This window comes from Notechis scutatus, chromosome 15, assembly GCF_049901735.1.
Source record: "Notechis scutatus isolate UNSWTSFEM ecotype Mainland chromosome 15, rNotScu1.2, whole genome shotgun sequence".
NCBI lineage: Eukaryota > Metazoa > Chordata > Lepidosauria > Squamata > Elapidae > Notechis > Notechis scutatus.
The window spans coordinates 107471-120488 of NC_142023.1; the positions used below are offsets into that span (position 1 = coordinate 107471).

The following is a 13018-nucleotide window of genomic DNA, read 5'->3' on the forward strand; positions in this document are numbered from 1 at the left end:
ACATGGCCCACTGGCCAAGCCCACTCAGTCACGTGGCCACAAAGCCACGCCCATCTGGTCACGTGACCACCAAGCCACGCCCACAAATTCAAGCCATGCCCACAGAACCAGTAGTAAAAAAATTTGAATCCCACCAGTGAGTTCACAGCCTGATATGCGGCATCTCCTATCAGGACTCAGGGATTCACTTTGTGACACCTCTCCTAATATCTGGGAAATACGGAACTCTTTTACGTGCAACTGCAGTTATCAGATCAGTACGAAGGAGTTTCTCTGAATGGGGCGAAATTCTGTTCTGCTGTAATGCAAAATTATGTCTTTATTTATTTAGGATATTTATATTGCCACATATTCGCACATGACTCAGCATTAGGCAGACTCTAACTGCCCATTGACTGTCATTTATTTTTATTTTTCTCCATTATTATTATTATTAATTGTAATGCTGGTCTCTGACTGTACTAAAAGTGGACTGGATGAAGTAGGAAGCTGTGTTGGAGACATTTGCCATCTTGAGTTATGTGTAAATAAATACATGTTTAAGAAAACAATCTCAAAATCGTACTTGACTGCAACCTGAAACTGAGTCTTGAGAGAAGACAAGGAGGAGATTATGAGAGAAGCTTCTCCAACTTTCAAAATCTCTCAGTTGGACAAGGGAGGATTCAACATTCTTCCAATGACTGAAAGAGGTGTTGGGAGTAGTTAAAACCCTCCCCTCTCCTAGGAAAATGAAATATTTTAGGATATACTAAAAAGGGAGAATATATTTCCCCTAAAAAGAAAAGTAGAAACTCAGAGAGGCTGAAACTCCGCCCCCCTCCCACCTTTGCTAATGGACCATTACTCTGGCCTAGGCCAGTTTATTTTACATAACAAAGTTCTACTCCAGGTAAAGCTATATAGGAATTACCCAAAGCCATCACCATCATCCAGCCAGGCTCAACCAAGCCTGGGACTCAGGACAGCCTACAGAGTTGCCCCTGCATGGCCCCATGGGAGCCTGACAACCGATCAGAATACAAGCTCCAATTCAAATCCCAACAGAGGGCATCAAACAATTTCACTCTCAGCATCTCAGCCCTTCTTTCCTCAACCAAGGCATGTGCTCCTGTCCACCATTAAACCATCTTCCAAGCAGTCACCATGTTTCCAGCATCTTTATTCCCCGCCTGGAACTGAACCCAGAAGGAGATTTCTTCCAACAGAGGCTAGACAGAAACTTCAGATCTGCTCCCTGTTATTCCGGAGCGTCAGACAGGAGCAATTAGATGGTGCAAATCTCTTGACCTTTTGCAGCACAAGAAGGTTGATATGTTCCCCTCCTTCTCCTTTGGGTTCCTTCTCCAAAAGGATCTCAGATTAATGGATCCCTATCGGGACCCCATACCTGCCACGGCTGCAATCTCGGAGCCCCCAACCTCTTTTCTCTCTCCTTCCTTCCCCTTCTCGATCTGGAGGAATAAGCGGCATTCATGGCCTGGGCCAAAGTCTGAATGATACTGTACCATTGATATTTAGTTATGATCCGTTTCCTGTTCCTTTTACCCTGGGTCTCCAGTGGGGCTTTCTGGGTGCATCTTCTGCGGCCTTTGACAGAAAAGACGTGCTTGGAAAGGGAACAGCGGAAATAATGATCTTGAAACGGATCTTTCACAAAGAAATGGGGTTCAAAGGCAGCATCTGTTGGCCTTTTTTTTATCAGATAAGCAAAGTTCCAAATACTATGGATGTATTTGAGAAGTCTGTCCTTCTTTATTGTATACAGTGCAAAATTTGTGAGGATCCAGACTTTCCCTTCAATGGCTCCTGGCAAATGCATAAGTGCTTCATGGAAAGGAATAATTCTGTTCCAGATGGAAATAAATTCTATGAAGTGGACAAAGACATTGATTTGTCTCCACTTAGAGAGGGCCTCCCTGAGGGGTGCTGTTTGTCCAGTTGTTGTGAATCGTTCTGATACAACCACACAAATTCCATTCCTGACAAGCATCGGAGGGAAAGTCCTCATGAAATAATCTCCCTTTTCTGTGTCTGAAGCAAAGAGGCCAATCAGGGTCCATCTGAAATGGAGGAGCAGCTGGACAATTGCTGAGTATTGGAATCGTTCTTTGGGGAGCAATGGGTGGAAAAAGGGGAATCTCCTTTTATCTCTCAGAGCCTCTGAAGGAATTCCAGTAGTGATCTGAAAAAGTAATGAAGAATGCTGTGTTATAATGTGGTCCAGATCAACTCCAAAATATTACCGTGTTTCTCACATAATAAGGCCGGGCCTTATTTTTTTTTGAGCCCCGAAAAAACGGCTAGGCCGTCTTTTCGGGGGGTGACTTAATTCCCCCCCTTGCATCCTCGCCAACAGCCGCTCCTAACGGGCGATCATGGCCAAGCACAGAGAGCTCCCTACTCCCACCTTTGCTGCAGACACCTTTGGCACCCGCTGCTGTTGCTTTCCCTTCTGCCCATTCTGCCACCATGTTTGGAGCTGCCGCTTCCGTGTTTGGAGTGCAGCCGCCATTTGGAGCTCCAAACGCGGAAGTGGCAGCTCCAAACATGACGGCGGGCGATCTTTTTATTTTGGTCATGCGAAGTTCAGAGCGAGCAAGAGAGAGACTGCGATGCCTCCATCCGAGATGGCAACCTCACTAGTGGATCACAACGTGGCTGGAAGCCCGAATCGGCGGGATACGATGGCGATCTTTTTGGAGCGAGAGAAAAGGGAGATAAGAGTTGCGGCGTAATTTGCAGGAGGAAGTGGGTGTACCCACGGCAGGGAGCCCAAGGAAGAAGGGCTGGTAGGCAGCGGAGAGCGTCCGTAGCTCCGGAAGCAGCCTAGAGACGCGCCCGGAAGAGGCCCAGATGCTGCCTTGTAGTCCCCAAGCCAACTGCGTGCGCCTCCTTTGTTATGTGCGCTCCGCGCTTTGGGCATCTCCGTGTGATCACGACCCTGTCCTTTCCACCTGGCGCCCTTGCTGCTTTCTGGCTCTTTAGCAACCAGCTTCGTGTTTGGAGCACTGCCGCTGTTTGGAGCTCCAAGCGGCGGAAGCTCCAAATGCGGAAGCTCCAAACATGACGGTGGGCGATCTTTTTATTTTGGTCCGCTCGAAGTTCAGAGCGAGCATGAGAGGGAGACCGCGATGCCTTGCTAAAGAGCCAGAAAGCAGCAAGGGCACCAGGTGGAAAGGACAGGGTCGCGATCACATGGAGATGCCCAAAGCGCGGAGCGCACATAACAAGGCGGCGCACGCAGTTGGCTTGGGGACTATAAGGCAGCATCTGCGCTCTTCTCGGGCGCGTCTAGGCTGCTCCGAGCTACGGACGCTCTCGTTGCCACGCCCTTCTTCCTGGGCTCCTGCCGTGGGTACACCCACTTCCTTCTGCAAATTACGCCTGCAACTCTTATCTCCCTTTCCTCTCGCTCCAAAAAGATCGCCATCGTATCCTGCCGATTTGGGCTTCCAGCCACATTGTGATCCACTAGTGAGGTTGCCATCTCGGATGGAGGCATCGCAGTCTCCCTCTTGCTCGCTTTGAACTTGCGTGGACCAAAATAAAAGATCGCCGCCGTCATGTTTGAGCTGCCACTTCCGCGTTTGAGCTCCAAATGGCGACGGCACTCCAAACACGGAAGCGGCAGCTCCAAACGTGGCAGCGTAATGGGCAGAAGGGAAAGCAACAGCGGCGGGTGCCAAAGGTGTCTGCAGCAAAGGTGGGAGTAGGGAGCTCTCTGTGCTTGGCCATGATCGTCCCATTAGAGCGGCTGGTGGCGAGGAATTGCCCGCCGGCGCTCCTAACGGCAAGTCTCCCCGCCCTTCCCCTTATTTTGCATATTTTAAAATAGGCCTAAATTTGGGGGGAGGGGCTTAATTTGATTTTATGCCCAAAAAACATGCTGGGCCTTCCTATTGGTGGAGGCCGTATTGTTGGAGAAACACGGTACTTATTGACAAACCCAATTTTGTTTTGATGAATTTATAAGAATAGTTTGCTCCTTAGTCACGGTTTAAAATATTTAAGACAGAATATTAACAAGATTGTATATAAAAATGGAATGCAAAATCATATTTAAAAAAAAAAAAAACAATAAAAATGCAATGTACCGTATTTGCCGGCGTATAAGACGACTTTTTTGCCCTGAAAAACATGCCTCCAAGTGGGGGGGTCGTCTTATACGGCAAGTATATAACAAACTCTATATTTTGAGTGGAAATGTTGGGGGCTCGTCTTATACGCTGGCAAATACGGTACACAGTTTGTCTCCTAAACAAGCCTTAAACAAGCTTAAAGAAGGAACAGAATTCCGTTTCTCTCTCTCTGTAGATCCAAAACAGCAACGCTTCAGAGCCAGCCGCGAGGCGGAATGCGAGAGTTTCAACTCGGCTTTTCCAATCCCCAGGCCAGGTCTTGGGAGGACAAGCGGGGAGGAAAGAAACTTGCTGGCCGGGTGGCGGCTCCTATCCCACTTCCTCCTCCGCAGCTTCTGGTAGGCTTGCAGGAAAGCCGCGAGGACGAGGCCGTCCTTTAATCAGAGCCGCGCAGCCGGGGGGCCTCCTAGCTTCTCGGAAGGCTCAAGAGACGCCCCCTAGGCAGCGCGGAAGGCAGGGCTCGCCAGCTGCGGGACAAAGACGCTTCCCACCTTGCCGGCATAATACCAGGTCAGTAGCTCCTTTCCCGGCCAGTCGAGCTAAGGCAAGAGACCCGCTTGAGCCGGGGAAGCCCACTTGCGAGACCGCGAAGTTCGGTCTCTAAAGCCTCTGTGGGTTTCGCGCAAGTTCGCACCGGTTCCTGACAGGAAAAGCGTTTAGCGGAATTCCGCAGAGCTTGAACTCCGAGGAGCTTTGGAGCGTTGCTCATTGGGAGGGGCGTCTTCGGTGCATGTTTTAAATGGGTGCGAAGTACGAGTAAGTTTGTATTAAAGTGCCGATCCAAGACTCGTAGTTTTCAGGCTTGTGTTTATTATCATTTGCAGTCTCTGTATATTCAGAGTTGTATCGGGTACTTTCGATCAATTTATCGCAAGTGTTGTTGTGGCATAGGCATACTGTAACAAGTATTATATGAATATAATAATGAAATCAGTATGTGGCTTTGTGTCGAGTGAGTCATGCTGTATGACTCACTGGCGTGGTAACAGAGTCACTACTTCCATACTTTTGCCAATGCCTCTCACAGAAACTTTTACTACAGAAATCATAGTTAACCCTATTATACCAAACCCCATTTAACATGCAGAGGATTCAAATATATTCCAGCCATTGATTGCCCTTTTAGTAGGTAGAACTACATGTGAGTTTCAGCAAAAGCTCTGAATTCAACGGCGATTCTTAAACGTTATGAAGACTTAAACGTTAGGAAGCCTTATGAAGACTGGAAAATAGAGTTGCTACAATTGTAAGGAAACTTTAACATTCTTTCCATAATCCTAGAAGGCTTCTCCAAGTTCCTTGTTGTTTCCACTGAATCACTCCTTCCTTTCCTTGTTGCCCAGCATATCATATATTCTGCATAAAGCACACAGGCTGAATCATCTTCTTCTCCCCGCCTTTTCTATCTTAGTGCTTCTCATCCTTAGCAAGATTAAGATGTCTGGACTTCAGCTCCCAGAATTCCCCAGCCTGCATGCTGGGAATTGAAGTTCAGACACCTTAAAGTTGCTGAGGTTGAGAAAAACTGCTTGGGAACACTTGCTTCCTTCTTGTCTGCTTCCTAGATGTCATTACCGTATTTGCCGGCGTATAAGACGACGTTTTTGCCCTGAAAAACATGCCTCCAAGTGAGGGGGTCGTCTTATACGGCGAGTATATAACAAACTCTATATTTTGAGTGGAAATGTTGGGGGCTCGTCTTATACGCCCAGTCATCTTATACGCCGGCAAATACGGTAAATATTCTGTGTCACCCATACAATTTCAACAATTAGATTCAAATTTGCAGATGTTAGATAAAATGCCTGGGTCTAAGATATAGGGCTGTATTATATGCTATTTTTGAGTAGTAAAACCTCTTTCTCAGCTTCTATATCCCAAATTCTTTGTGAAGCAATTTTTCAGCTTTTTACAAGAGACTAAGAGACCACAACTGCTAACACAAATTGACAGTTGTAAAATCCAATAAATGTTTAATTGAAATTTTGTTTGTTTGGGGACTATGTCTGTTTCATCACTTTAATTTTAACCCAATAATGATATACCCTGAATTTATACAAAGCAGAAATTGTGTACATTAACAATTATCTATGAGGGCAGGAGCTGAACTCCTTTTATCCATCCCAAAGATACTCTTCTTGGTCTGAATATTTTTTATACATAGACAGGACTATTGCCAACTTGATTCCAATTTGATAAGGCAGATATTATTGATATGTGAAAATGAATATGGTAATGGAGGACCTCAAAACCTGGATAGTTTTTCAATAGTAGAATATTCAGTAGAATATCCTCTACAGGGACCTTATGGCTCTTCAGATCTTTAATGGTGAACTTGAAGATGAACATAGTAGGCTAAGACATAGTTGTTATGTTCCCTAATATTCTGAAAAACAGCTCTTAAATTCTATGAAGATATTGGATTTGTTGTTTATCCCCACCACCCCACTCACCTTAGATATAGAAAAACACACACAAACCTGTGGGACTTTGTAGGTGCCTACAAACATTGACATCTGGATGGAGATGTCGCTTCTAGCTGCATCAATCAGAGCCAGGAGGTTGTCCTTCCTCCCACAGCCGTAGTTGGGGACATTGGCTTCTCCATTGGAAAGAAGGTCCAGCAAGGCATCTGAAGTGAGGAAGGTGCTTATATAGTTGTCATGGATGTTGTAGCCAAGTGTGAGATTGTGCAGGAGCTGGGAATTCTTGTTGACCGTTTGAATTGCAAAAATTAATTGTAGGGCACTTTTAAAATCAGAAATCTCCCTATTGTAAAAATAATGTTCATGTTATAGTGAACAGCAACAACAAATACTTTTATAATATATAATCCTTCACAAACCTGCTCAGCCTTAGGCCAACATTGATCCAAATCCAATGATCTAGGAATAGCTAACACCCAAGAAGATAGGCTCAAGATTTAGATGGATCTTGATGGACTAGAACACTGGGCCATATCTAACTAAATGAAATTCAATGTAGAGGAAAGTAAAATCCTACACTTAGGCAAGAAAAACCAAAAGTACACATATAGACTGGGTGAAACCAGGCTCAATAGCAGTAACTGTGAGAGGGATCCTGGAGTCTTAGTGGACAACCAGTTAAATATGAGCCAGCAGTGTGCAGCAGCAGCCAAAAAAGCTAATTAACAGAGAGATACAATCAAGATCACGTGAGGTACTAATACCACTCTATGAAGCCTTAGTAAGACCACACCTAGAGTACTGCATCCAGTTTGGTTCACCAGATTACAAAAAAGATGTTGAGACTCTACAAAGAGTACAGAGTAGAGCAACCAGGATGATTAGGGGACTGGAGACTAAAACATATGAAGAACGGTTGCAGGAACTGGGCTTGGCTAGTCTAGTAAAGAGAAGGACCAGGGGAGACATGATAGAGGTCTTCCAATATTTGAGGGGCTGCCACAGGGAGGAGGAGGGCGTCAAGCGATTTTCTAAAGCACCTGTAGGCCAGACAAGGAATAATGGATGGAAACTGAACAAGGAGAGATTCAACCTGGAAATAAGGAGAAACTTTCTGACAGTGAGAACAATCAATCAATGGAACAGAAATTGCCCTCGGAAGTCGTGGGAGCACCATCACTTGAGACTTTCAAGAAGAGATTGGACTGCCATCTGTCAGAAATGGTGTAGGGTCTCTTGCTTGACAGGAATAAAGCAAAATAAAGCAAAAGAGGGAAGCCATGGAAATAACAATCATTCAGGAATTTAGACAGGTCCTGAGGTACAAAAATAAGTGAAATAAGAAGAAAAGGAGAGTGTTAGAATTGCACATGGAGGGAGTGCAACTCCATCACCCTGCATGACTTACGAAGGAGAAGGTATAGGAGGGCTGTTGAAAGGCCACATTATAGGCGACACATATGTTTCAGATTTGACCACACCAATGAGATGGTCTCCAGGCCTGTAAAAGCTCCATGGATTGTTCCCATCCTGGTGCTCCAAACTCAATGGGCATTTCCTTCTCAGCTTCCCACAGACTGATAGGGACACCACCAGCAGCAGAAGCAGAAGCAGAAAGTCCATCATTCGTGGCATTAATCAATCCACTTCCTGTTTCTAACACAAACAATAGGAACAGTTGGAAAAATTCAAAGACTCTGAGAAGTGCCAGTGGCTTTCCTGATCTAAACAGAGAACCACTCAGTTTCATCTGCAAAGGAGAGAAAGGTGCAATCAAGAGCAGAGTCTATACCTGTCCCAAAACTTGGTCCCAGAGAGCTTCATCCAAGGAATTTATCCTTTTCTGATATAAAATCCTTTTCATGTGGCTTCAATCTGATGTCTACATCAAAGTCTAAAACTGGAGATATAGCATCACAGGTCTCAAAGGCCCAGATGGTCATAATTACAGTGAGAAGCAACTTCTCCTCTTGGGATCCAACTTTTTCTGGGCTCCATCTGCAGAGGAGAGGCTGGAATAAACCATGTTAGTAAAAATTACAGATACACCCCTGGGATCATTGTTCTGTTGTGGTTGTGGTCCTTCCTCCCAGTCAGGGCAAGTCCAGAAAGTGATGCTGGAGAAGAGAATTCAGCACCCAGGGAATTGACTTCTGCTGTCCTTCAACATGGCCTCTTGTCTCTAGAGATTGCTGGGGAAGGTCACCCAGAGCTATGGAGTTTGGTGCCACTTCTAAGTTAATGCCATTTAACTGTAGTGTTGCCTGTCTTCTAATGACAATCGGCACCCTTGATCTCTGCCCAGTGTTAAGAGTATTTGGAATTTTGTTCTATGTCATAATCCTATATATTGATCTTAATTGCAGCTGATTTTAAAATTGCTTGTGCCTGAAGTGAAATTTCATTTCCCATCTTTTCTAGCAATATTAATTTTGGGATAAGAGCTCATTAAGAAGCAGGAAAGTGCCAACTTGTGGACTAGATCATTGCATACATAGGGAGAAAATTATAGAATGGATGGAATTTTTTATTTTTATTTTCTTGTCATTCCTGTGTTATCTTACAATGTTCCTACAATACACCAAGATTCTTTGCATTGTGATGTTTCTTAGTTTTTTAAATAAAGAATGGACTGTAAAGTCTGCAGCTGAGATCTATCAATCCAAATCTGTCTGTCTGTCTGTCCGTCCGTCCGTCCGTCCATCTATCCATCCATCGATCCAATTTAGTGGCCACCCATCTTATCACAGGGAAACCCTACAAAGATGGCGGTGATGCCCAGTGTGGTGGATGGTGCAACCTGATTTCTAGCGACAGGATTTCTGGACATCTGGTGGCTCTTCCTCTGTTGTGGAGATCTTCTATTAGGGGGGAGGGACCCCTCTGACCTTCCCAATTTCTGGGGCCGAGACCCTGGGGAAGAGACCAGGTTCGGAGGGTCGTATGGATGCTAGTGGTGTCGGTTGGGTGAGTGGGGCTTCAATCCGGGGGGGGGGGGCGGAGCTGAGTTCCAGTCCTGCCTGGGGAGCCAAGCCAGCTAGGAGGCTCTGGGCCAGCCGCTCTCTCGGAGCCCTGGGAAAGAGGCAATGGCAACGGCTTCTGAGCAGCCTGGCCAAGATCTCTGGGCCGGCCTCCCCTGGGGGCTTCCGGACCACCTTCCCACCCATCTGGCCGAGGCTGGGGGGCCTCTCTGGGCCTGGCTTCCTCCTTGCCGGTCAAGCAGCCTCCAAAGGGCTGGATTTGGGGAGGGTTTGGCAGGGGGGTTGTGCTGTGAGGAGGGGGCATGGAGGGGTCCTGCAGAGCTGGGGGGTCTGCAGGGGTCCGCCCCTCCCTAGTGAGGGCAGGGAGGGAGGGGGCTGGGGAGAGGGAGGCAGGGGAGCCCCCAATCTGGTCTGGGCAGCTGAGGTGCTGTCAGAAAGCCCACCTCTGAGGGAGGGGCCCTCCCTGGGATTGGCTGAAAGGGAGAGTGGCTCTGACATCACAGGTGGGGACAGGTAGAGCTCCAAGGTGAGCCTTGGGCACCTGCAGGCCAGGTGGGGCTGGTGGGGTCCAGGTGGAGGCGGAGGTCAGCCTGGGGCCCTGCTGCCAATTTCCCCCTGGGGCAGCCAGGGGCTTCTTCCTCCTCCTGCCTTGGGAAGTGGGGCGCCCCGTGGAGAGGGCTCCCTCGGGCCTTTCAGGGCAAGTGGGGGAATCTTCTCCATGGGGGCCCAGGTTGCATCTCTTGCCAGGATCCGAGTCTGGTGTGCCAGCTTTGCACCTGGCAGGTGGGGGCTGCTGTTCCCGCAGGGGTCAGGGGTTGTGTGAAGCCGACCCAGCTTGGTCCAGGCCAGAAGGAAGGGCCGAGGCCGGAGGAGAGTCTCTTGGGAGATTCACGGGGCTTCCGGTGCCTTTTGGGGGCTCAGGATTGGACCTGGCCCTCCAGCCAAGCCCAGCACTGGTGGGGCCCCTCAGTCCCCGTTGCAGGACCCCAGGCAGAGTCCCTGCAAGGGGGTTGGGTGAAGGTCCCTCCAGGTGGCTTCATGGGCTCAGTTCCATTGAGCTGAGTGAGCCCAACTCCTTTGAGCATCATGGGAGTTTGAGTCCTCTTTCACCTGCTTTGGGAAGGAAGGAACCCTCTTTCCTGGGCTGCCTTGAGTGGGCCAAGTTCCCAGCTATTGCTGGGGGCATCCAGGTGTTTCCAGGCATTTCTGCAGCAGTTTTTGTTATGTTTGGAGAATAAGGAGACCAGACATCTGACCAGTGACTTCAACTCTTTAATAATAACAGGAATCAGAATGGAACAGAGAAAAGCTATGGGCAGCAGTAACCCTTTTATAGGGTTAGCTGCTAACTTATTAACCAATGAACTTGCAACAGGTTCAAATTACTAACCAATAAGAAGTGTTCCCAAAGTGGCCAATCAGGGTCTAGTTCTGGCCCAATCCCAAGTTGTTGTACAAGGACCAATCAAGTCTGCAGGTTCTCAACCCCTGATTTGCATTTAGAGCATCAACTTTTATTGATTCACAACACCCCTCCCCCTTGGGTTCCGTTTGAGGGGAGCTGTAATAAAATCCTCAAGATAGGCAGGCCGTTTGGTCTGCCTGGATGATTTCCGAGGCTCCACCGGGTTTTGTCTAATGTCCGGTTCCGGTGGAGCGTTTGGATGACCTTTATTAAATTCTATTTCGCTGCACGGCGATTCCGTGCTGCCTTCGCTGTGGTTGTCTCTGCTACTCCGTGTTTCTTCGGGGTTTAGCAGTTCAGTTTCCCCCGTATTAAAGTTCCCAGGAAAAGTCAACTCCCTTCCCGCTTCACGCTCTGGTGTTTCGCTGGGCTATAGGGCCTCCGTTGGCCCGCTATTAATTGTATCAAAGTCACCCTCCTCGATGCTTCCTCCCCCTTGAGTTGGAGAAACCAGGGGGCCATGACCGCTGGGTGGTAATCTCGACCGGAGCTGGTCTATGTGGCGTTTCCACACCCTCTCATCGTCTGTAAGCAGGCGGTAAGATCTAGGCCCGGTGAGGTGGGTAACGGTTGCGGGTATCCATAGCGGGTCGCCGGAAAAGTTTTTGGCAAAGATTAAATTGCCTACCTTAAATTCCCGGCATTTGCTGCTGGAACTGAAAGACTTTTCTGGTGCGAAAGCGGGGTGGAGCCAGTCAAGGTGCGATCGGAGTTTCCGCCCCATAAGAAGTTCAGCGGGCGTTTTGTTGGTCACGCTGTGAGGCGTGATGTGTTGCAACAAGAGAATTCGATTGATTTTCTCGTCGATGTTGCCAAATTCCATTTTGTGAAGGGTCTTTTTTACGAATTGTACCATGCGTTCTGCACGTCCATTCGCCGCAGGGTGCGCGGGCGAGGTTAACGCATGGCGGATGCCCCGATCGGCAAGATATTGCTCAAAGGGCAATGCAGTGAACTGAGGGCCGTTGTCCGAGAGCAACACGTCCGGAAACCCGTGTGTGGCAAATAATCTGTTTAATTTATTAATAACTGAGTCTGTTGTAGTTGTGTGCATTCGATGAATCTCGAGCCAGTTAGAATAGGCGTCGACAGTAATCAGGAAAGTGTGCCCTTTGGTAGGCCCCGCAAAGTCAATATGAATACGGGACCACGGTCCCCTCGGCGTTTCCCATTCTGTTGGGCTTGCTTTAGGTGGGGCGTTGCTGACGTCCTGGCAACGTTGGCAAGTAGCGACCCAGGCCTCGATTCTTTTGTCGATTCCCAGCCACCAAGCTTAGCTGCGTGCGAGTGATTTCATCTGCACAATACCCGGATGTCCCTCATGCAATACCGCCAAAACAGTCTGTTGCAATTTGTCAGGGATTACGACTCGATCGCCCCACAAGATACAGCCTTTTTGGGAAAACAGCTCAGTTTGGCGGGCTTTGAAAGGCGCCCATTCAGGTGCTATTTGGTCCGTCGGCCACCCCCGTTCAACCCAGCGGAGTATGTGTCGCAGAACTGGGTCGCGTTTCATTTCAAAAGGAATGTCTCTAGCCGTCAAGGGTGGTGCCTGTAGAGCTTCGATCTGGAGCGTTGAGATGGTTGGGGCTGGATCCACAACAGAGTCTGGAAGCGGTGTTCTGCTCAACGCATCAGCGTGGAGAATCGATTTCCCCGGGCGGTGTTGCAAGGTGTAGTTGTAGGCCGCCAAGAATTCGGACCAACGGGTCATTCTGGGGGACAATATATACGGGTTCCAGAGTTCCCCACCCAATAATGCATGGACTTCATCATGCTGGGCAGGGAATTCTGGGAATTAAAGTCCCTTCATCTTCAAGTTCCAAGTTTGGAAAATGCATGTCTACCTTTTTCCCTTAGGTGAGGAGTTAAAGCCCTGCACCAAGACTTGGCTAACTCACAGGTTGCTCAATCTATTTTCTTTCTTTCTCTGTCTCCCTCCCTCCCTCTCCCACTCTCCCTCCCAGGTAACCCCAGATCCCCCTCTGAAGACCCGGCCCTGCT

The 13018-nt window shown here is 48.1% G+C and overlaps 1 long non-coding RNA gene across 1 annotated transcript; it reads right to left on the reverse strand.

Moving 5' to 3' along the window:
- Positions 1–389: 389 nt before the first annotated feature.
- Positions 390–7465, reverse strand: LOC148129436 (uncharacterized). Its single transcript, XR_015745380.1, has 2 exons — positions 6623–7465; positions 390–2185 (listed from the first exon to the last, which is right to left on the reverse strand). It is a non-coding gene; the product is annotated as an uncharacterized LOC148129436 (long non-coding RNA).
- Between the last annotated feature and the right edge of the window lie 5553 nt (positions 7466–13018).